At 33.4% G+C, this 25505-nt stretch overlaps 1 pseudogene; it reads right to left on the bottom strand.

Annotated features, from left to right (window-relative positions):
* Window positions 1–12979: 12979 nt before the first annotated feature.
* Window positions 12980–13931, bottom strand: LOC141516133 (large ribosomal subunit protein uL10 pseudogene; annotated as a pseudogene).
* Window positions 13932–25505: the final 11574 nt, after the last annotated feature.

Raw genomic sequence — 25505 nt, 5'->3', positions numbered from 1 at the left:
CCAAAAATACCTCCCAGAAATATAATAGTCTTATTTCAGAACTCCCAAATTAAAGAGAAAATATTGCAAGCAGCCAGAAAGAAATAATTAGATTATTGTGACATTACAGTCAGGATAATACAGGACTTATTAGTGTCTACATTAAGGGTTCATAGGACTTAGAATATAATATTCCACAAATCAAAAGAACTTGTGGTACAACCAAGAATCAATTGCCCATTAAAACTGAATATCCTCTTTCAGGGGAAAAGATGGACATTCAGTGAAATAGGGGACTTTAAAACTTGAAACAACCAAAGCTGATGATAAAGTTTGAGTTTCAAGCACAGGACTCAGGCAAAGTAAAGAGAAGTGAACAAGAATGGCAATTATGAAGGATGTAATGATATTGAACTGCTTGTATTCCTACATGGGAAGATGCAGATAACTCAAATGAACCATCTCAATTAATAGAGCAGTTAGAAGGAGAATATATAGACAAGGAACAGGAAAGACCTTAATTTGAAGTTACAATACTTTATAAAGATGGGGTCATGGGGTGAAAAAGGAATGTACTGGGAGAAAGGGAAATGAGAGTCAAGGAAAAAAACTTTTTCAATGGAGTGCAAGGGGTCAGAGGGGAATGAGGGAACTTTTGTTCCCATTAGAATTCGCACAGAGAAGAAAGAACACACATACTTCTAGAAATCTTTCTTACCCCAGAGGAAAAAGTAGTGGAAGGGGATGGAAGAAAGGAGTCAGAGAAGGGTAGGGCAGTGTTAGGTGATGGCGAAGAAGAAAGACCATCAGAGTGGGTAGTCAGATACGACACACTTTTTTTTTTGAAGTTTGAGTGGCCTACACAGGTCCATGCATCTGGGTGGTTGTTGGGTTTCTGGGGTGAGTTTTGGGCTTGAGTCCTCCTGGATCCAGGACTAGTGCTCTGTCTTCTATGCCACTTGGCTTCCCCCAGCACACTTTTGAGGAGGGATGAAGTGTAAAGAGAGAAAATAGAATTAATGGAAGTGAGGAGCATTGGATGGAGGAAAGCACAATAAACAATAACAACTGTGGGGGGAAAAAAACTGAAGAAACTTCTCTAATTGACTTATGATAAAACATATGATCCCTCCCAGAGACAGAACCAATGTTATCTAAACACAGACTGAAGTACAATTTTCTATTTCTTTTCCTCTCACTTCATTTTTCATGAGGTCTTTCCTATCTTTTTTGGGGGGTTATGTGTACTTTTACAATAAAACTATTTAAGTAATGTGTAAATAAATAAATATTTTTTTAAAAAATTAAGAATTAAATAGAGACTCAGAATAAAATGTCATTAATCTAATGAATGTCTTTCCTCAGATCTTAAATGAATGGGGAAATCTGGGAAGAAATAATTATAACAGAAGGAAAACATTGACCATAATAAAATGATTTAGTTATTTATTTATAAAGAAATCAGAAATTGTAAAGATTAAGTTGGTCAAATTTTGTTCTTTAAAAAAAATCAGGTTTTTTTTTGCTTCACTTTATATTTATTTGAGAATTCCTTGGAAGAGAGGGAATATTAAGAACATTTTACAGATCTAGTTTCAATAAAACACAAATAAATAAAGAATGTTGAAACCATGGTTGCATTTTATGTTCTACTACCATTGATCTTTTAGAAAAATCTCTTCTCTCCTTTGCACATGAATTCCTTCATATATAAAATAAAAGGACTGATTAAAACTTCTTTGTTATTGTTTTAATTTTTCAAAGCTGCTGTAATATTATTCTGTTTAAATGAACATTTTTTTCTCTCCCACATTCAAGCAATTTGAATGATTTATTATTTTAATTTAATTCAATAATTTATTAAATATCTATTATAAGATCTGAGTGAGATAAGAAGCCAAATATGAAACAGGATCTTCAGTCAAGTTATTTTCATGCTACTCAAGAAAAACTCATTTTATGTAGGTAAAGACAGAAAAATTTGGAGAAAACACTAGTAAGGAGAAATCAGCAATTGTGTCCTGTAGCTAGTATAGCCTTTGCTAAATCATGAGGCAAGCAACAGATATCACTATATGGAAAAATCAAAGAAGACCATGGGTGACAGACTATGAAAGCACCTGGAGATGAGAATGGAATGTTGTGTTTGTGATATCATCGATCTGTTTGAATTGAATCCAAAGAAAGTAAAGGGGAATAAAAAGTCTGAAAGTGTGAGTAGAAGACATATATTTAAGGACTTTAAATATTGGTATACAGAATTTATATTTTATTCCTTCCAGAAGTTTTAAGGCAATATTTGGTTACTTTCTCCAATAGTGGTTAACAATATATATGAACAAAATCAAAACAGATATGATAAATTAATCTTGTGCTTTATCAAGACGTGAGGGATAATAGGCCAACAGGGCAAGAGATTCAAGGATAAAAGGCAGTTTTTATTTGAATCTACTATCAGGTCATAGCTATGAGGATGGAAAAGAATTGTAAGGAATAAAACAGACAAAGAAAATTATAGACCAATCTCCCTAATGAATATTGATGCTAAAATATTTTTTTAAGAAAGATTTTATTTATTTTGAGTTTCACAATCCCCCCCCATTCTTTCTTCCCTCCCTCCACCCCCCCACAGAAGGAGTTTTCTTAGTCTTTATATTGTTTCCATGGTATACAATGATCTCAGTTGAATATGATGATACAGAAATCATATTCTTAAGGAAAAAAATAAAGTATGAGACAGAAAAATTACATAATAAGATAACATTTTCTTTTTTTCTAAATTGAAAGTAATAGTATTTCATTTTTGTTCATAATCCAGAAGTCTTTCCCTGGATACAGATGGTGTTCTCCATCACATATATCCCCAAATTGTCCCTCGATGTTGCACAAATAGAATGAACAAGTCGATCAAGGTTGATCATCACCCTCATGTTGCTGTTAGGGTGTAAAATGTTTTTCTGGTGCTGCTCATCTCACTCAGCATCAGTTCATGCAAATCCTTCCAGGCTTCCATGAATCCCCATCCCTTCTGGATGTGTTCCATGACTTACATTTACCACAGTTTGTTATACCATTCTCCAAGTGAAGGCCATTCACTTAATTTCCAATTCTTTGCCACCACAAACAGAACTGCTATGAATCTTTTTTGTACAAGTGATGTTTTTAACCCTTTTTCATAATCTCATCAGGGTATAGACCCAGTAGTTTTATTGCTGGATCAAAGGGAAAGCACATTTTTGTTGCCCTTTGGGCATATTTCCAAATTGCTCTCCAGAAAGGTTAGATGAGTTCACAGCTCTATCAACAATGTATTAATATCCCAGATTTCCCACATCTCTTCCCACATTGATCATTGCCTCTAGCCTATCTCCATTACATATAATACTTAGTTGATTGTGTCAGAGAGATACTGCTTATTATTATTATTAGAATAACCCATTTATTCCTACACTATCTACTATCTTTTTAATTGTTTGCAGGGCAAATGGTGTTAAGTGCTTTACCCAAGGCTACACAGCTAGGTAATTATTAAGTGTCTGAGACCCGATTTGAACCCAGGTACTCCTGACTCCAAGGCTGGTGCTTTATTCACTGCACTACCTAGCCGCCCCTACTATTTTTTTTAATAGGAATGGGTGCTGTATTTTGTCAAAAGCTTTTTCAGCATCTATTGATATAATCAGATGATTCCTGATAGGTTTGCTATTGATATAATTAATTATACAAACAGTTTTACTAATAGTGAACAATCCCTGCATGCCTGGGCTAAATCCTACTTGATCATAATGTATTATCCTAGTGATAACTTATTGGAATTGCTTTGCTATGATTTTATTTAAGATTTTTGCATCTGTATCCATCAGGGAAATAGTTCTATAATTTTCTTTTTCTGTTTTAACTCTTCCTGGTTTAGGTTTCAGCACCATAATGGTCTCACAGTAAGAGTTAGGCAAAGTTCCATCTTCACCTATTTTTGCAAAGAGTTTATATGGAATTGGAACCCATTGTTCCTTAAATGTTTGAAAGAATTCACTTGTGATTCCATCAGGCCCCAGAGATTTTTTTTCTAAGGGAATTCAATAATGGCTTGTAGAATTTCTTTTTCTTAGATACAGTTATTTAGGTTCTTAATTTCCACTTCAGTTAATCTGGGCAAATTATTTTTGTAAATATTTGTCCATTTTTCTTAGATTGTCAAATTTATTGGCAGAGTTGGGCAAAGTAATTACAATTTATTACTTTAATTTCCTCCTCATTGGTGGTGAATTCACCTTTTTGATTTATGATACTTGCAATTTGGTTTTCTTCTTTCTGTGGCTTATCAATTTTATTGTTGTTTTCATAAAATTAGCGCTGGGCTTTATTTCATAGTTCAATAGTTTTCTTGCTTTGATTTTGTTAATTTCTCCTTTAATTTTGAGAATTTCTTATTTGGTATTTAATTATATGCTTTTAATTTGTTCTGTCTCTAATTTTTTTAGTTGCATAGTAAGTTTATTGATTTATACTTTCTTTAATTTATTAATATAAGCATTTAAAGATATAATAAATTCCCTGATAGCTGCCTTGAGTGTATCCCATAGGTGTGGGTATGTTGTTTCATCATTGTCTTAATCTAGGAGGAAGTAATTAATTCTTTCCATAATTTGTTGCTTGAACCACTCATTCTTTTTTTTCCCTTTAGGTTTTTGCAAGGCAATGGGGGTTAAGTGACTTTCCCAAGGCCACACAGCTAAATAATTATTAAGTGTCTGAGGGAGATTTGAATTCAGGTACTCCTGACTCCAGGGCTGGTGCTCTATCCATTGCACCACCTAGCTGCCCCCCCACTCATTTTAAAAATCAGGTTATTTAGTTTCCTATTAGTTCAAGGTCTATATCTCCCTGGCCCAATATTGCATATGATTTTTATTGCTTTAGGATCTGAGAAAGATACTTTTATTATTTCTAACTTTCTGCAATCGATCATTAGATTTTTATGCCCTAGTAAATGGTCAATTTTTGTTTAAATGCTATGTACTGCAGGAAAAAGTACATTCCTTTCTATTCCCATTCAATTTCCTCCTTATGTCTATCATATCTAGGATTTCTGACAATCTATTTACCTCCTTAAGTTCCTCCTTGTTTGTTTTATGATTACATTTGTCTAAATCTGAGAGTGGGAGGTTGAGGTCTCTGACTAGTAGAGTTTTGATGTCAATGTCTTCCCGTAGCTCTTTCAACTTCTCCTCTAAGAATTTGGATGCTATGCCAATGGGTGCATACATGTTTAGTATTGAAATTACTTTATTGTCTATGGTTCCTTTTATGAGAGTATAATTTCCTTCCTTATCTCTTTTACTGCTATCTATTTTTTTGCAGATGCTTTCTCTGAGCGAACTATTGCTACTCCTGCTTTTTTTCACATCAGCTGATGCAAAATATATTTTGTTCCAGCTTTGTACCTTTACTCTATGTGTATCTTGCTGCTTCAAATGACTTTCTTTTTAAGCAGCATATTATAGGATTCTGATTTTTAAACCACTCTGCTATTCACTTTCATTTTAAGGGAGAGTTCATTCTGTTCACATTCAAGGTTATAATTGCTAATTCTTTATTGAACTCCATTATTACTTCCTTTTTTCCCCACTGTTTTTCTGTTTATCCATATTCCCCAGTGTTTTGTTTCCGAATACTGCCACCTTCAGTGTGTTTGCCCTCCTATATCAAATCCTTCCCCTTTCTTTCCCCTTTCCTTTTTCTCTTTCTTCCCTTCCTTCTGTTAGCTCCCCTTTTTCTCCCCTCCTCTTTTACCCTTTTAATGCTTGAAAAGTAAGATGAGTTTCATAACTTAACTGAGTATATGTAAGTTAACTTTAAGCCAAGTCTGATGAGAAGATTCAGGTGGTTCTCATCTCCTCTCTTCTTCCCCTCCATTACAATAGGTCTTTTGTACCACTTGATGTAATGAGATTTACCCCATTCAGTCTTCTCCATCCTTCCATCTCCTTACTACCACCATTTTTAAGGATATATTGTTTTTAAATGTATCTTTCTGAGTCACAGAAAAGTTAGGAGTGTCCATCACTTCTGGCTAAGTATATTCTCTATAATAGAATTATGAGACTCTTTCTCCCAAGTGGTTATATAGCCAATTTCATCTTATTGGATAGCAGTTTTTTCCCCTTTATACATTTTTACCTTTCATGTGTCTCTTGAGCCTCCTGCTTTATGTCCAAAATTTTTTATTTAGCTCTGGGCTTTTTATCAGGAAATTTGGGAAGTGTCCCATTTCATTAAATGTCCATCTTTTCCCTTGGAAAAAAGGTTTTGCTTCACCAGTTAGTGGATTCTTTGCTGCACTCAAAGCTCCCTTGTTCTTTGGAATATCTCATTCCAGGCCCTTTGTTCCCTTAATGCAGCCAGGTCCTACATAAACTTTACTATTACTCCTTGGTATTTAATTTTTTTTCTTTCTGGCTGCTTGAAGGATTTTCTCTTTTATCTGATAGTTCTGGAGTTTGGCCATAAATGTTACTTGATGTTGTCATTTTAGGATCTCTTTCAGTTGGGGATCAATGTTTTCTTTTAGTTACTATTTTGCCTTCTGGTTCCATGATATGAGGTTAATTTTCCATCACTAAGTCCTGTAATATTACATGCAGGGCTTTTTTCTCTTCAATGTTTTCTGGAAGGCCTATCATTCTCAGGCCATCCCTTCTTGATATGTTCCTGAAGTCAGTGGTTTTGCTGATTAGGTGTTTTACATTTTCTTCTATTTTTTCGATCTTTTGCTTTTGTTTAGCAGAGTCTTGCAATATAAAGTCATTAGTTTCCATTGATTCAATTCTTCTTTTAAGAGAAGAAATTTTTTTTCATTTTTCTTTTGTAACTCCTTTTATAGTTGGTCAATGCTGTTTTTTAAGGAGTTTTCCATTTGCCCAAGTGTAGCTTTTGAGAGAATCATTTTCTTTTTGCATTTGCCCAATTGAAGAACTGAGTTAGTCTCATTTTGCATTTGTCCAATTGTATTTTCCAAGGATTTGTTTTCCTGTTGCAAGGTTTTATTTTTCTCTTGACTTTTTTCCCCTAATTTTTTAAATTGATTTTTGAACTTCTTCCTGATTTCTCCATGGAAGTCTTTCTGGGCTGGAGAGCAATTCATATTCTCCTCAGAAGTGCTAGGTCTCTCTGGGTTAGGATCTATTTCTTCTAAGTATTTTCTCCATGGGCCCCCTTTTTTGTGGTCTTTCTTCATCTTTTTAAGATCTTGTGCTGATGGGGGGCAGGAGGCAGGCTTACTCTCAAAGGTTTGTTTTTGAACATCCTAGAGGTTTTGTTCACTTGGCTTAGTAATTCAAAGGGCCAGACAGTAGGGAATGCTGGTTGCTGCCTCTGGGGTATTTGGGGCCCTCAGTAGTAGGGGCTGTGTTTACTTTGAATAATGTCCTTAGCCCTGGGGAGGGAGTTAATCTCTTTCAGTCAAGTGAAATCCGTTGTCCACATCTAAGCCTGAGTAGATGGAGGGTTATTGAATGTTTGCTCTGTTCAAAGGGTTCCACTGAAAGTAGGGTCCAGCCCAGTTTATGTGGAACTCACCCTCCTGTAGCTCAGCATCCCCCATTCAGAGATTCTGAAGAAAAAGTTGGATCTGAAACCTGCCACTCACCAAAGTCTCTGTGGCTGATACTGACCCCAGTTCACCCATAGTTCCCTGAGACAGACCTTCTTGGTAGGTGTTCTTCTCTTAGCATCTCTTTCTGAGTTTTGTTCATTGAATTTCTGTTATGAGGTTCCTTTCATGTTGTTTTAGAGGGGAAAGAATAGCATTTAACATAGTGCCTGTTTTATTTCCATCATCTTGGGCAGAAGTCTGAAGCCAAAATCTTAAATAAAATGTTAACAATGAGACTACAGCATGATATTACTAGGATAGTACTCCATGATCAGGCTGGATTTAGACCAGGCAGGCATGAAAGGTTCAACATTAGGAAAACACTTAACATAATTAAGTATATCAATAATTAAATGAACAGAAATCATATAATTATCTCAATAGATGCTGAAAAAGCCTTTGATAAAATGCATCCACTACAATTAAAATATACTAGGAAGTTTAGGAATGGGTTTTTCCTTAAAATAATAAATAGTGTTTATCTAAAAACATCATCAAATATTTTATTTAATCGGAATAAACTCAGAGCATTTCCAACAAATTCAGAGGTGAAACAATGAGGCTAATTATCGCCATTATTATTCAATATATAATTGGAAATGCTAGTAGTAGCAATAAGAAAAGAAAAAAATTTAAGGAATCAGAATTGGCAATGAGGAAGCAAAACTTTCACTCTTTGCTGATGATATGATGGTATACTTAGAGAACCCAAGAAAATCATCTAAAACACTCTTTGAATCAATTAATGAATACAGCAAAGTAGCAGGATAGAAAATAAACCTACATAAATCATTAACATTTCTATATATGAACAACAAAGCCCAAGGACAAGATATAGAAAGAAAAAAATTCATTTAAAATAACTGTAGACAACATTATATACTTGGGAATCTACCTCCCAAGAAAAAACTCAGAAGTTATATGAACACAATTTTAAAGCTCTCCTTACCCAAATAAAGTCAGATCTAAATAACTGGAAAAATGTCAATTTCTCATGGTTAGTTAGAGCTAATATAATAAAAATGACAATTCTACCCAATTAAATTACTTATTCAGTGCCATACCAATCAAAATACCAAATAACTACTCTACTGAGCTAGCGGGGGGGGGGGAAGCAACAAAATTCATCTGGGGCAACAAAAGATCAAGAATAGCAAAGAAACTGATGGAAAAAATGTAAAGGAATATGACCTAGTTCTAGCAGATTTAAAACTTGACTATTGATCAATATTGATCAGGATTGGTTCAAAAGAAACTGCAGCAAATGACTACAGAAATCTAATATTTGACAAAAGCAAAGACATCAACCTCTGGGATAAGAACTCACTATTTGACAAAAATTGTTGGGAAAACTGAAAAATGGTAAGGAAAAACCTAGTCATAGATACACATCTCATACCCTCTATAAAATAATGTCAAAATGAGTACAGGGTTTGGACATAAAAAGTGATACCATAGATAAATTAATAAACCAAAAAATACTCAACTACCTGATCCATGGAAAAGGGAAAAATCCATGACCAAACAAATATTAGCACATTATATACTGAAAAATGAATAATTTTGACTATAGTAAATTTAAAAGTTTTTGTACAAATATAATCAGTGCTTCTAAAATTAGAAGCAATGTAAAAAGCTGGAAAACAATCTTCACAACCTGGAATTCTTATAAAGGTTGTATTTCTAAAATATGAAGAAAATTGCATCAAACTTATAAGATCTCAAGTCATTTCCAATTGATAAATAGTCAAATGATATGAACAGAAAGTTTTCAAATGAAGAAATTAAAGTGCTTATAATCATATTTAAAATCCTCATAAATCACTACTGATTAGAGAAATGCAAATTAAAGCAACAATGAGACATCATCTCATACCTCTTAGATTAGCCCAGATGAAAAAAAAGGGAAGATGATCAATATTGGAAAGGTTTTGGAGAATTGGGACATTGATGTATTGCTGGTGGAATTATGAATGGATCCAACCTTTCCAAGTACAATATGAAACTATGACCAAAGAGCAGTAAAACTACTCTTACTCTTATCCAGTCATTCCAATTCTAGTTATATATACAGAAGAAATTGTAAAAAGTGGGAAAAGTCGTACATGTTCCAAAATATTCACTTTTTATCGTGGCAAAGAATTAGAAATTGAGGGGATGTCCATCAACTAGGGAATGACTAAACAACTTATGGTACATGAATACTATAGAATAATATTGTTCTACAAGAAAGCATAAATGGTAAGATTCTAGTGAAACATGGAATGTATCGGATCTGATGCTGACCAAAGGGAGGAGAGCCAAGGGAACAACAAAGTACACATCAACAACATTATGAAATGAACAGCCTTGATGGTAGTCACTCGTCTCAAAAATCCAGAGAGCTTGGACTACTGAATCAGCCTGGTAATAGTCTATATTTTCCCCAACCAGAGGAAGAAAAACAAACAGACAAACAAAAAAAAACACAGCATAAGAAAGCACCCCTACAGAATCTGATGAACACTTTACAAAAATTATCTCTTATGTATATCCTTCCCTGAATCCTAATCCCTCATGTTAAAAATTACTAATTTGTAAATATGCTTAACAAAATCTGCATGTAAAATGCTCACCTGACTGTTCCTTTCTGAGGGGAGGGGTGTGGGAAGGAAGGGTGGAGGGAAACTTTGAAACTTGGCAATATGCATGTACAAACTGATGAAACTAAATGTGAATGTATATAATGAGTAAAAAAAACAATAAAAAAGGAATGGTAAAGAATAGAATGGAAGTTAATAAGAAGAAATGCAAAGTTATGCAATGTAAAATTTCACAATGCAAGATCATGGAGCAAGCACAGTTATTTGTGTGGTTGAGAAATTTTATATGACTTTCCCTTTTCAAATCAAGATATAGGTCATGTTTTGATAAAATTTAAACTTGAAGGGTAGGACACTTGTGAGGATCTAAATGTAGGAATCAGGACAGACAAAAAGATTATGAGCCAGATGCTAAGCTTTTTTAAGAAAGGAAGAAGAAAAGCAGGAGACAGCAACAAGAACTTGATCAATATACATTTATTAAGTATTATATATATATATATATATATATATATATATATATATATATGAAAAACTGTGTTATATCATGTAAAGAAAAAAGAATTAACCTCAAAGAAGATATTGTTGAGCAATCAACAGAAAATGATAAGGTGAAAGAAGTAAGAAAATGCAGTTAAGGCTTTGGGAATTGTGGATTTAAATTCTCTGCTGTAAATTCTTTTCTTTGTTTTTTGTTGTTTGTTTTTGCCTCATTAGAATACTTTGTATTTTAGAGATCGTGGAGTCAGCTTTACCAGTAATATTTTATTCTTGTTTTGGAAAGATTTGAGAGATATAGTGGTCTGGGAAAAAGTCTAGTCCTTTATTTTTTTTTAACTTTAACAATCCTTAAATTTTAAAGAAAATACTGAGGGTCGGAATGGCAAAGAAGCTTCTTTAAAGTAAAATTAATATTAAGTGATGATCCAGCATTCAGGATCTTCAATTCGTCAAATTCTGCAACACAGGAATCTCAGGGCCTAGTCCTATTTTTTTTTTTTTATTAATCACTGAAGAGACTGTTTTAGAGTCAAAGGCTTAGGATTAAATTCTCATCTCTAATAGAACTATATGAGTTTTGGGAAACACCTTAACTTTCCTGGGCTTGTTTTCTCTAAAGATTTGGACAAAATGACCTCTGAGCATCCTTCTAGCTCTAAATATCTCCCCAAAATGATGCAATCATTGAACATTGCTGGACTTCAGTTAAATCACCTGCTTAGCAACATGATTGGTCTCAAGAGTTTGGGGCAAATATTTACCTAAAAGGAATGTTATAGGTAGTTTTCTGTAGTTGTTATGAATTAAAAAATTCCTTTCAATATTATTGATTTCCTTTGTAATTCTATATATTTCATGTTATACATTTAAAAGTGTTATTCTGAATAAGGATACATAGGCTTCACCAAAATGCCAAAGAAATCTCCATCAACTTGAAAGTGTCTCTATGGGGCAGCTAGGTGGCATAGTTGATAAAGCACCGGCCTTAGAGTCAGGAGAACCTGGGTTCAAATCTGGTCTCAGACACTTAATAATTAAGTAGCTGTGTGGACTTGGGCAAGCCACTTGATCCCATTTGCCTTGCAAAAACCTAAAAAAAAAGTGCCTCTAGTTCTAACAGACTATGAATTTATGAGAAATATTTTTATTTTCCTGTTATGAAACAGGGAAGAGTTTCTGTCTAGCCCTGTCTCCTTTAAATGTCAATTGTATGGTCCCTGGAGGTAGGGGATATAGTGAAGACTCTAAATCTTCTATATACATTGACAAACACAGGACTGCCTGTTCAAAAAGGAAAAAATGCAATTGACTGCTCATTTTTCTGTAATTTGAGGAATTTTTTTACGTGCCTGACCACACACAAGCATGTTGTTCCAGGCTTTGATACACTGAGTGTCCCTAAAAAAAAAATAAATTGAAGAGAAGAGTGGGTTAAGGAAAGATGAAAGTGTTTTAGCAGAGTTTTGCCAATATTAGCACACTAACATGGCAATACAAATCTTGAATAGAGGGGCAAAAAATCAAAGATTATCAAGTAGAGATCTACTTTGTTTACTTTTTCTTTTCAGTAAAATACATACTTACTGTTCCCCTGAGCCTGAAGAATATTTTTCTAATTTCACATATTTCAGAAATTATCATTTTAACATAAAAATTATCCTGAAGGTTTTAAAATATCAAATTAGAATAGTTTCATGTATTTAGATTAAAAACTGATGCTCATATAAAAATCACTTTGAATTCTGGCACTTGGAGATGCAAAAAATTGGCAAACTAAAGTTAATTGGCAAAAGTCAATTGCTATATTTCTGAATTGTTTGATATTTACACCACAAAGTCTATTTTCAATAACTTATAACTGAATATTATATATAATGTTTATTTATTAACTATCTATCTCTTTATCTATCTATCTATCTATCTAATAGGTTAGAAAAGGCATCAAACAGCACAGAAAAGCATTAAAATATCATTCTGAGAAAAAAAATCTTTCAATTATCCAATCATAATTTTTTGACTTAATTCTACTATTAGAGATTTAAATGCACTTCACAGAATTATAGAGGAATAAACATGCTATTGATATGAAAGAAAACAAACTTTTTGTACACAAAAAGAAGCTGAATTATCATTTTTGAGCTGAAAACCAGCAGCTTCTTTCCTTTTTTTCCTCTGACATTTTATTTTATTTTTTTCAGAGATCATGAGCATTTTTGTTTCTTTTTTCCACAAATAAACTGGAAAAATAGTTGTATCCCATGGGCTAATCAAACAGACCAAATCTCATATCTCCATCGGACTCTTCCGACTCTTCCTTGGCTTCTACTTTGGATGGAGTGGCTGCAGTTGGTGCAACAGTAGCTGGAGCTGCAGCCACAGGGGCAGCCACTGCAAAGGCTGAAGGGTCAGTCAGAAAGGCCTTCACCTTTTCAGCAAGCGGGAGACTGTACTCAGTCTCCACAGCTACAGCCAAGACCCGCTTGTACCCATTGATGATAGAGTGGGGCACTGATGCAACAGTTGGGTAGCCAATCTGCAGACAGACACTGGCAACATTATGGACACCCTCTAAGAAGTGAAGGTGCAAGGTCTCCTTTGTGATGTCCAGCACTTCAGGGTTATAGATGCTGCCATTGTCAAACACCTGCTGAATGATCAGCCCAAAGGAAGATGGGGAGATATTCAGCATGTTCAACAAGGTGGCCTCGCTGGCGCCCACTTTGTCTCCAGTCTTAATCAGCTGCACATCACTCAAAATTTCAATAGTGCCCCTGGAAATCTTGGTGGTGATACCCAGAGCTTGGAAGAAGGAAGTCTTCTCAGGACGCAGACCAGTGTTCTGGGCTGGCACCATGACATTACATGGGGTGATGGCACCAGCACGGGCAGCAGCTGGTACCATATTGGCTAGAAGCATATCCCTAATTTCAGTCAGATCTTCCTTGGTAAACACAAAATTCACATTCCCGGGGATATGAGGCAGCAGTTTCTCCAGGGCAGGGTTATTCTCCAGATGCCCATGAATGGCTTTGCACATCATAGTGTTTTTCCCATCAGCACTACGCCTTCCCATGGAGGGACATCCATATCTGCTGCATCTGCTTGGAGCCCATGTTGTCTGCTCCCACAATGAAGCATTTTGGATAATGATCCAAAAGTTGGATGATCTTGAGGAAATAATTGGATTTCCAGGTAGCCCTATCTTCCCTGGGCATCTTGAAGGTGCTTCAGGGGTTGCCACTTGGGGGTTAAAGATGATGTCACTCGCACAAGGATGCCTGGAGAGAGCTTCCTCTGACATTTTAGATGGAGCTTTGAGATACAGATGATTACTTTAAAATATATTTACCCTACATGAACAATAATATTACAGATTGTTTGAACCTCAGAAATTTAAGGTATCTGAAAGGTCAGGGCTTCTGACTTCATGTCTGTAAAGGAGATACTTTGAACAAGGAGATTCCTATTCATAGGGTACAGAAAAATCTGTATCTTTGTCAAGTTTTTTCATTAAGCATATGGTATAAGTGCCAAAAAAGTTGGATGCTACTCAAGGAGCCAATTTTAAACACGATAAACAACAAACAAAAAAAAGTTTTATCTTTCATTTTATGAAGGGATAAAAATGTGGCTTTATTTTTTTTTGACACTAGAATTTGACACTAGGAGAATTTTTTTCAAACTATTCATGTTTTAGTAATAAAAATGACCCCTACAAAATTAGTAATTGCGTAAGAGATTAATTTCATTATGATTAACCAATGAAGTTTCTTCTCTTTAAGGTTGCAGATTCTCATTTCATTTTTTCAGAGTGATCAATGTGTTTCAGCAATATCTAGAAAACATGATATAATTTGAATTGGTTAAATGTGCATTCAGTTAAGACAATAAAGAAATATAGAACTTGTTCTTGTACTGGTTATAATTAACAGATAAAATCAATATCATCCTGCCATGAACATGTCAAATGAATTCTGTAAAATCAATTTTTTCTTTGAAAAGTGAATAAATAGTGTAGATGCTTAGTTACTTCAGTCTAAGTTCCCCTCAAATTATCATTGGAGAAGCAAGAAAAGCAATATGTGGCAAAATGAGGAATATAGGAGATAGATACATCCAAATGATTGACTCAGAATCTCAGTATTTTATGAAAACTTATTCTTTATATTACCATAAGGAAAAAAAAAACATAATAACTAAGAGAAGGTCTATCTTGAAATCTCCTTTCTAATGAATGCTGATTATTTGATCCTAGAAAAATGACTTCAGAATTGAAAGCTAATCATTTCACTCACAAGTATTTATATACACAATCACTTTTTTGAACCGACACCTTCATATTAGAACCATTATCTTGAATTTGAGATCATGTGGCATCACAATGTCCATGATTATTTCAAATTAGATTTGATTTTATTTGATTTTATAAATTATTATGTGTTTTTTCTTCTTTCTCCCTATCTGCCCCACCTCCAACCCTACTGGAAAAAATAAAAACAAAAATAAATTCCTTTGAGATTTAATAAATAATCATAGTAAAGAAAAGGAAATTGTCATATTTAGCCAAATTAAAACATTTTGTCACTCATTTTGCCTAACCTGTGAGACTCTTTTTAAAAATAAATTCTTGTCTTTCAAAGTCCTTCATTTCTATAGTACCAGTGTTCTTTTCTGTTCACTTTTTTTCAGTACATATGCCTGCAACCTCATTTGAAATACCGGTAACATTGATATATCATTTTAAAGCTGACACAATCATTTATAACTATTACCTCATTATATAGTAAATTTACACCAAGTCATAAAGAGATTCCAGGGGATCCTTGTGCTAGTATTAGGTGGACAATCAAATGCCAGTTGGATGTTCTTTTGCCCTTTACCTAATCTTGGTCTTAGTTCCATGATGGAGAGGAGTAATTCCAGTAGCTAAGGAGAAGGGGTCATATTTGTATAAGAGTAAAAGCATAATGAGGTTGACAGTGACCAGACCTCTTCCCAGATCACATCAATTTGGAAGTATTGAACACTTACAGCCATCCATTAAATTGAAAAAGCAATAGAAACATTCATCTATCAATTCAGTGATAAACACAGCATGACTCTAATAGAATCTAAAGTCTAAAAATAAGATGGAAACATAAACAAACAACAAAAACATCAAAAGAAGTTCACCTTAAAAAGTAACGATGATGACAGGGAAATTCCCCACAAAATCTCAGGAGACAAAGGAGTAAAAATATCTTCAAGCAAAGCTCAAAAAAAAATGTTGTGCAAAAGCCAATAAGAATTCTTTTAAACATTAAAAACATTCTTTTAAAAAAGCAAGGAATGTTTTTAACAATAAATAAGTACAATAGAAGAAAAATTCACAAAGAAAAGTGAACTATGTAAAAAAGTGATGAAAAATACAACCACTTCTCTCTCTCTCTCTCTCTCTCTCTCTCTCTCTCTCTCTCTCTCACACACACACACACACACACACACACACACACACACACACACAAACACATACAAATAACTCCTTGAAATCATATTTGACCAAATATTCAAAACTACGAACAGGAAAATGATTTCTTAAAAATATTATAATTTGTCAACTAGAAGGAAATGACAACATGAGACATCAAAAAAAAAATACAAAAAAGTAAAAAAAAAAGAAATATAAAAAGAAAATAAAATATAAACTATCTCATTAGAACAGCAACTGATCAAGGAAAGATAATTTGATAATTGATGGTGTTTGTCCTTTCTTTTTGAAGACACCCATGACATCAGGGAGGTGATACACAAGAATTAGATTTGAGTGAGGAGTTACTGTGCTAAGTCACCAGTATCACTTTCTCCTCCAGAATCATCTGGATCTACTTCTCAAATACGAATCAGAATGACTGGAGATAGCCCTTAATGTAAGTCAATCAGTGTTAATTGTCTTGACCAAAGTCATCTTAATTATTAAGTGCCATGTTTCTAAGGATGGATTTGAACTCTAATCTTCCTGACTTCAAGATCAGTGTTCTATCCACCATGCCATTTAGCTGCCCAAATTGATAATTCTGGGGCTCCTGAATGCAAAGTACCCCCCCAAAAAGCTAGACATCATATATCAAAGAAAAAGAAGAAAGAATGGAAGGAAAGGAGGAAGATAAGGAAGGAAGGAAGGAAGAAAGGAGAAAGAGAGGGTAATATGGAAAATCTAAGAATTCAGAATTTATCTCCTGCAAAAAAATTCCACATGAGAACTCGAAGAAATAGTATAGCCAAATTCTAGAGTTCCTAATTGAAAGAAAAAATACTGAAAGAAAATTAGAAATAAAATTTTAAACTACCATGAAGTTATAACCAAGATGAAATAAAATTGAACTGGTATCACAAAAAAGGAGCAGAAACCTTTGAAAATAATATTATTCAAGAAAAGGTGCTATTATAATCCTAGAAAAGATTTTTACTTAAGTAGAATACTCATAACTTTTCCTAATGAAAAAGTAGAGTTGAATAGAATTTTTTCTTGCAAACAAAAGGAGGAAGAGAAACATAAAAGGGTAGCTATGAGAAACCATGAGGCATATATTACAGTTAAAGTGTTTACCTACCTTTATGGTAAGATGATACATTTAAGCTTAAAGAATTATATTATCATTAGGACATTATATGTATGTAGTCTACTTAGTCAGAGGATTAGGGTATGTCTATTATATTGAGATGTTCCTACATATAAAATTAATGCGTGTAAAAGAGGGATGCATTGGAGGAGGAAAGGAGAAAAAGAATGCATAAAGTAATGTTACTTAAAAGAGGCAAGCATCAAGAAAGTTTTTACAATGGATGGAGGAAGGGAAACTATTTTGTTTACAAGAGACACTTGACAAAAGAAATACACGCAATGATATAAAATAAGAGGTGGGGAAAGCATCTTTTGTGATTTAAAGTTAAAAAATAGTGAGAGCAATCATTATGTGAGACAAATTAAAAATAATTTTTTTCTGTTCAGATGTTTGAGTTACATCTGATGTTTCTTTACCCATTTTGTGTTTTCTTGGCAAACATATCAGAGTGGTTTGCCTTGATTTCTAAACTTCATTGTACAGATGAGGAAATTAAGCAAAACAGGATTAAGTAAGTGACTTGTCTAAACTCACAATAGCTACTAAAGGTCTGAGGTTAAATTTAAACTCTGATCTTCCTCACTTCAGATTGTTTGCATGTACAAATGATTATTTTCTTTCTTATACACATACTTTCACAAAATTTGACCCTGTTTTAGACAAAAAAAGTTCACAAATGCAGAAATATAGTAATATTTAATGCACCCTTTTTGAACCCAAATGAAATAAAAATTAAATTCAATACCACACCTCTGCAACATAAATTGTAAAATTAATTATTAATGCAATATTCTAATTCTAAAAAATGAGTGGGCCAAAGAACAAATCATATAAATAATGTAAAAATTTTGTTAAAAATTATGGTAATAATGCTACAGAATTCTAATATTTGTGAGATGCATCTAAAGTAATACTTAGGAAAAAACAAATTTCTAAATGTTTGCATCAATGAATTGAACTTATAACTGAAAATTAAGCAAAAGAACAAACTTAAAATAAATGATTAAGAACCAAATTTAAAATTCTGAAAAGTAAAAGAATGGATTAATAAAAATGAAAATTAAGATAATTAAAGGAATAAAACTAGTAGCTAGTTCTGTGAAAAAATAATAAAATTACTGAACTGTTTTCTTAAAAAGAAGATGGAATTATGGACAAATAGCAGAATTAGGCAGGAAATTACCTGATTCTCCAAAGCTTGCCCCCAAAGAATATAAAATGATGCTCCAAGTTAATTTTTGCAGTCAAAAATAATTTTAAAAATTAGTAGTCTATCCTATGACATTTTGGGAAACTGTTAGGAGAGATATGATCTTCTAGAATGGTGGCAGGTCTGTAGAACTTGAGAAGATTCCAGAATAGATACTGCTGAGTCAACAAACAGCAAGACCTGAGACCAATTGTATCAGTGAACCCTTAACTTCCTGAACTTTGAAGAACAAATCAGGGAACATGCTTGCAGATAGATGGTGACCTATTGGTTGTTGTCACTTATGGGAAAGTGTTTCAATTTAGTAGAGGGATAAGTTGACACATGTCACCCCAGAGGGAATTCAGGGAACAAGAGGACTTGTATAACAGTGGTGCTATAGACCCAGTCAAGGTCCAGGGTAAGAGAGGAGTGATTGAAGTTATTCATAAACTAAGGCATGAGCCAAAGAAGCAGTGTCCAAACTGGGCCTTGAATCATAGAACATTAGAGAGCCAAAAAAATGTAAAAATTTCTCAGACAGAATTCAGAAAACAACAGCAAAAACAGCACAAAACTTACCTGAAGTCTGATTTTTTTTGGGAGAGCCCAACCTTAATTTAAAGTTAACAAATAATTGTTCTATCAAAAATAAATCAGCGACCAGAGAAAGCACCAAATCATAGAATGTTATTGTGAAAGAGAAGACAGTGAAGTCAAAATGGCTTTTTGTAAAATTTCAAAGAAAAAAATATAATCTAGTTACAAGCCCCAAAGAGTTCTCAGAAGTCTTAAAAACCCTTTAAAAATGAAATAAGAAAAATGAGAAAAAATTCAGAAAATGTAAGACTAAAGCAATAAAACTCAAGAAAACTATGAAAAGTCCCTCAATTTAAAAAAAAAATTCAAAAAGAAAATCAATTCATCATTATAAAAAATGAAAATGGTGATTGTTTCTTCAACCAAGAAAAAAGGAAAATGAGTTATTTGAAATTATTTACTCAAATATATGTCAATAAAATAACAATCTAAATGAAATGAATGAATTTTATATATACATATATGTATATAAATGTATTTATCTATATCTATACCAATATATATAGACAGACAGACAGACAGACAGATAGATAGATAGAAAGATAGATAGATAGATAGATAGATAGATAGATAGATAGATAGATGATAGATAGATACCCACCTTAACAGAAGAGAAAATGTCAAATGTGGAGGGAGAGAGAGAAATTTTAAGTGCAAATGCAATTTAAATTTAAAAAATTGTTTTTCCACATTTCAAAATTTTTTATGTTTATTGAATTTTACAATTTCCCCCATAACCTCCCTTCACTCCCCGCCCCCACAGAAGTCAGTCTGATAGTCTTTATATTGTTTTCATGCTATACATTGATCAAAATTGAATGTGTGGAGAGAAAAATCATATTCTAAAGAAAAATTTAAAATATAAGAAATAGCAAAATTATATAAGGAGATAACTTTTTAAAACATTATATGTACTAGTCATTGTTCTTTCTTTCAATTTTTCTTTCTTTGGATACAGATGGTATTCTCCATTGCAAATCTCTAAAGTTCTACCTGATTCTTGCATTGATGAAATGAACAAGTCCAATTAGATTGATCATCAACACCATGTTGCTGTTATGGTGTATAATGTTATTCTGGTTCTGCTCATTTCACTCATTATCATTTCAACTAAATCCTTCCAGGCTTCTCTGAAATCCCATCCCTGTTGTTTCTAATAGAACAATGGTATTCCATAACATACATATACCATATTTGTTCAGCCATTCCCCAATTAATGGACATTCACTCTATTTCCAATTCTTTGCTACCACAAACAGAGTTTCTAAGAATATTTTGGACCAAGTGGTGTTTTTACCATTTTTCAAGATCTCCCCAGTGTATAGACCCAGTAGTGGTATTTCTGGATCAAATAGTATGTATATTATTATTTCCTTTGGCTGAAATTTCAAATTGTTCTCCAGAAAGATTGAATGAGTTCAAAGCACCAACAACAATTTATTAGTGTTCCAGAGTACCCACATCCCTTTCAATATTGATCATTGTTCTTTCTTTTTTTTAATTAAAGATTTTATTTATTTTGAGTTTAAGAATTTTTCCCCTTCTTGCTTCCTTCCCCCCACCTAACTCAGAAGGAATTCTGTTAGTCTTTACATGGGTTCCATGTTATACGTTGAACTAAATTGAATGTGATGCCAGAGAAATTGTATCCTTAAGGAAGAAAAATAAACTGAGATAGTAAAATTATATAATTATATAACTTTTTCCCCCTAATTTGGTGGTAATAGCCTTTAGTCTTTGTTTAAAGTCCATAATTCTTTCTCTGGATACAGATGGTATTGTCCATTGCAGATAGCCCAAAATTGTCCTTGGTTGTTGCACTGAAAGGATGAGCAAGTCCGTAGAGGGTGATCATCACCCCCATGTTCCTGTTAGGGCGTACAATGTTTTTCTGGTTCTGCTCATCTTGCTCTGCATCAGTTAATGCAAATCCCTCCAGGCTTCCCTCAATTCGCACCCCTCTTGATTTCTAATAGAACCATAATGTTCCATGACATCAATATGCCACAGTTTGTTAAGCCATTCCCCAACTGAAGGACATTTACTAATTTCCAATTTTTTGCCACCACAAACAGGGCTGCTATGAATGTTTTTTCACAAGTGATGGTTTTACCCTTCAAAATCTCTTCAGGGTATAGACCCATTAGTGGTATTGCTGTGTCAAAGGGTATGCACATTTTTGTTGCCTTTTGGGCATAATCCAAAATTGCTCTCCAGAAAAGTTGAATGAGTTCACAGCTTCACCAAAACTGTATTAGTGTCCCAGATTTCATGCATCCCATCCAACATCGATCATTGTCCTTTCTGGTCATATTGGTCAGTCTGAGAGGTGTGAGGTGGTATTTCAGAGATGCTGTAATTTACATTTCTCTAATAAGTAATGATTTGGAGCAATTTTTCATATGACTATGGATTGCTTTGATTTCCTCAGCTGTAAATTGCATTTGCATACCCTTTGACCATTTCTCAATTGGGGAATGGCTTGTGTTTTTGAAAATATGAGTCAGTTCTCTGTATATTTTAGAAATGAGTCCTTTGTGAAAAGAACTAGCTGCAAAAATTGTTTCCCAATTTACTACACTTCTTTTGATCTTGGTTACAGTGATTTTCTCTGTGCAAAAGCTTTTTTAATTTAATGTAATCAAAATCATCTATTTTGTTTTTAATGATGTTCTCCATCTCTTCCTTGGTCATAAACTGCTTAGCTTTCCATAGATCTGACAGGTAAACTACTCCTTGATCTTCTAGATTGCTAATAATATTATTTTTTTGTCTAAATCCTGTATCCATTTGTATCTTATCTTGGTATAGGGTGTGAGGTATAGGTCTTATCTCAGCTTCTTCTCTACTAACTTCCAATTTTCCCAACAGTTTTTATTGAAGAGAGGCTTTTTATCCTAATAGCTGAGCTTTTTAATCATTTCCTGCTATTGCACCTAGTATATTCCACTGATCTATGACTCTATTTTTTAGCCAACACCAGACAGTTTTAAGGACTGATGCTTTATAATATAATTTTAAATTTCATAAGGCTAAGCCACCTCCTTTTGCACTTTTTTCCCATTGAATCCCAGGAAATTCTTGACTTTTTATTTCTCCTTACAAATTTACTTACAATTTTTTCTAACTCATTACAGTAATTTGTTTGTAATTTTGATTGGTAGGATGCTAAACAAGTAGTTTAGTTTTGGTAGAATTGACATTTTTATTATATTAGCTGGACCCAACCTTGAACAGTTGATGTTTGCCCAGGTATTTAATCTAATTTTATTTGTGTGAGAAGAGTTTTGTAATTGTTTTCAAAAAGTGTTTGGGGGGGGGGGGCGGCTAGGTGGCGTAGTGGATAAAGCACCAGCCTTGGAGTCAGGAGTACCTGGGTTCAAAACCGGTCTCAGACACTTAATAATTACCTAGCTGTGTGGCCTTGGGCAAGCCACTTAACCCCATTTGCCTTGCAAAATCCTAAAAAAAAGTGGTTGGGTCTACCTTGACAGGTAGACTTGCAGGTACTTTATTTTGTCTGAGGTTATTTGAAAGGGATTTCTCTTTCTAGTTCTTTTTGCTGTGTCTAGTTTGTCATATATAGAAATGTTGAGGATTTAAGAGGGTTTATTTTATATCCTGTGACTTTGCTAAAGTTGTTCATTATTTCTAGTAGTTTTTTAGATGATGTTTTGGGATTCTCTAGGTATACCAGCACGCCATCTGCACAGAGTGAGAGTTTTGTCTCTTTCTTCCCTATTCTAATTATTTCAATTTCTTTTTCTTCTCTTCTTGCTCAGGCTAGCATTTCTAATATGATACTGCATTTTAGTGGTGATAATGGGCATCCTTATTTCCTGCCAATTTTATTGGGAATGCCTCAAGCCTATCCCCGTTGCATATGAAGTTTGCTGATGGTTTCAAATAGATACTGGTTATTATTCTAAGGAACAAGCCATTTATTCTTACATTCTCTAGTGTTTTTATTAGGAATGAATGCTGTATTTTATCAAAAGCTTTTTCAGTATCTATTGATATGAACATATGATTTCTGATAAGTATGGTATTGATATAATTAATTATACTAGCAGTTTTCCTAATATTGAACCAACCCTGCATTCCTGGGATAAATCCTATTTGATCATAATGTATTATGTTATTGATAACTTTTAATTATTTTGGTAAGATTTTATTTAAGATTTTTGTATCTATATTCATCAGGGAGATAGGTCCATGATTTTCTTTCTCTGTTTGAACTCTTCTCGGTTGAGTTATCAGCACCATATTGGTACCATAAAAAGAGTTAGGCAGAGTTCTCTCTTCACCTATTTTTCCAAAGTGTTTATATAGAATTTGAACCAATTTTTTCTTAAATGTTTGATAGAATTCACTTGTGAATCCATCTGGCCCTGGAGATTTTTTCTTAGAGAGTTCAATAATGGTTTATAGAATTTCTTTTTCTGAGATAGTGTTATGTAGGTATTTAATTTCTTCTTCATTTAATCTTGGCAACTTATATTTTTGTAAATATTTATCCATTTCACTTACATTGTCAAATTTATTGGCATAGAGCTGGGCAAAATAATTAATAATTATTACTTTAATTTTTTCCTCATTGGTGGTGAGTTCACCTTTTGCATCTATGATACTTGCAATTTGGTTTTCTTTTTTAATTTTTTTTAATCACATTGACCAGAGGTTCATCAATTTTATTTTTTTTTCATAAAATCAGCTCTTGGTTTTATTTATTAGTTCTATAGTTTTCTTGCTTTCAATTTTTTCAATTTTATCCTTTAATTTTTATAATTTCTATGGTATTTAATTGCAGGTTTTTAATTTGTTCTTTCTCTGATTTTTTAGTTGCATATTTAGTTCATTGATTCCTTCTTTATGAAATTTTTTTATGTAAGCTTTTAAAGATATAATATATACCCCTGACAGCCACATTGAGAGTATACCATAGGTTTTGGTATGCTGTGTCATGACTGTCATTATCTAGGATGAAATAATTAATTCTTTCTATAATTTGTTTCTTGATCCACTCATATTATTAAAATGAGTTTTTTTAGTTTCCTATTAGTTCTGGTGCTATATCTCCCTAGCCCAGTATTTCATATGATTTTTATAGCACTATGGTCTGAGAAAGATGTATTTACTATTTCTGCCTTTCTGCAGTTGATCATTAGGTTTTTATGTCCTAGTACATGGTAAATTCTTGTTTAAGTGCTATGTACTGTAGGAAAAAAAAACATATATTCCTTTCAATTCCCATTCAATTTCTTCCATATGTCTATCATATCTAGGTTTTCTAACAATCTATTTATCTCCTTAATTTACTTCTCAGTTATTTTATGTTTCGATTTATCTAAATATGAGAGTGGGAGGTTGAGGTCTTCCACTAGTAGAGTTTTGCTCTCTATGTCTTTCTGTAGCTCTTTCAACTTCTAATAACTTGGATACTGTCCCATTGGGCGCATACATATCTAGTATTGAAATTACTTTAATGTCTATGGTACCTTTTAGGAGTATATAGTTTCCTTCCTTATTTCTTTTAATGCTATTTATTTTTGCAGCTGCTTTGTCTGAGATAAGAATTGCTACATCTGCTTTTTTCACTTCAGCTGAAGCAAAATATATTTTTCTCCAACCTTTTACCTTTATTCTATATGTATCTCTCTGCTTCAAATGAGTTTCTTGTAAGCAGTGTATTGTAGGATTCTGGTTTTAATCCACTCTGCTATTCAATTACCTTTTAAGAGAGAGTTCATCCCATTGAAAATTCAAAGTTGTAATTACTCTTTATTGCCCACCATGCAATCTTCCTTCTGTTTGTATTCCCCCCTTTTTTTCTGTTTAGACATATTCCCCAGTGTTTTGTTTCTGAATACTGCCACCTTCAGTGTGTTTTCCCTCTAATATCATCCCTTCCCCCTTTTCCCCTTTTAATGCTTGAAAAGTGAGATAAGTTTCTTAAGATTAAGTGTGTCTAAATTAACTTTAAGCCAATTCTGATGAGATGAATATTCAGGTGGTTTTCACCTCCTCCCTTCTTCCCCTCAATTACAATAAGTTTTTCTACCTCTTGATGTAATGAGATTTACCCCATTCAGGTTCACTTCAACCTCACTTCTGCTTACTGCTCCCCCCTCCCTTTTAAGGAGGTAATGTTTTTAAATCATTCTATCTGAGTCACAGAAAAGTTATGATGTCCAACACTTCTGGCTATGTATATTCTTTCTAATAGAGTTACAATTATCAAGAACTATGAAACTCTTTCTCCCATGTGGGTATATAGCCAGTTTCATCTTATTGAATAGCAGGGTTTTGTTTTTTTTTTACCATTTTATGTGTCTGTTGAGCCTCCTGCTTGATGTCAAAATTTTCTGTTTACCTCTTATCTTTTCATCCTGATATGT

Source organism: Macrotis lagotis, chromosome 3, assembly GCF_037893015.1.
Source record: "Macrotis lagotis isolate mMagLag1 chromosome 3, bilby.v1.9.chrom.fasta, whole genome shotgun sequence".
Taxonomy (NCBI): Eukaryota; Metazoa; Chordata; class Mammalia; order Peramelemorphia; family Peramelidae; genus Macrotis; species Macrotis lagotis.
Note: the sequence above shows the minus strand (reverse complement) of the source record. Positions and strands in the feature narration are given on the sequence as shown.